Here is a 719-nt window from a genome sequence, read left to right on the forward strand (position 1 = left end):
ATATTTTTTGGCAAATGAGAGACGAGCCTTTGTGTTCTTTTTGGTCAGCAATGGCTTTTGCCTTGGAACTCTCCCATGGATCCCGTTTTTGCCCAGTCTCTTTCTTATTGTTGAATCATGAACACTGACCTTAATTGAGGCAAGTGAGGTCTGCAGTTCTTTAGATGTTGTTCTGGGTTCTTTTATGACCTCCTGGATGAGTCGTTGTTGTGCTCTTGGAATAATTTTGGTAGGCCGGCCACTCCTGGGAAGGTTCACCACTGTTCCAAGTTTTCTCCATTTGTGGATAATGGCTTTGACCGTGGTTCGCTGGAGTCCCAAAGCCTTAGAAGTGGCTTTATAACCCTTTCCAGACTGATACATGTCAACTATTTTGTTTCTCATCTGTTCTTGAATTTCTTTAGATCGCAGCATGATGTGTTGCTCTTTACGCATGCTTCACTTTGTCAGACAGGTTATATTTAAGTGATTTCTTGATTCAACAGTAATCAGGCCTGGGTATGGCTTGTGAAATTTAACTCAGCTTTCTAAAATAATGAGGTTAATCTAAGTTCTTTCATGATTTAACAGGAGGGGGCAACACATTTTTCACGTAGGGCCTAGTAGGTTTGGACAGCTTTTTTTCCCTTAATAAATAAAATCGTCATTTAAAAACTGCATTTTGTAGTATTATCTATTATTATTAGGGGTTCAAGCACGAAGTGCTGAAACCCTATTGT

Source organism: Sinocyclocheilus grahami, unplaced genomic scaffold, assembly GCF_001515645.1.
Source record: "Sinocyclocheilus grahami isolate Dianchi unplaced genomic scaffold, SAMN03320097.WGS_v1.1 scaffold1482.1, whole genome shotgun sequence".
NCBI classification, from domain to species: Eukaryota; Metazoa; Chordata; class Actinopteri; order Cypriniformes; family Cyprinidae; genus Sinocyclocheilus; species Sinocyclocheilus grahami.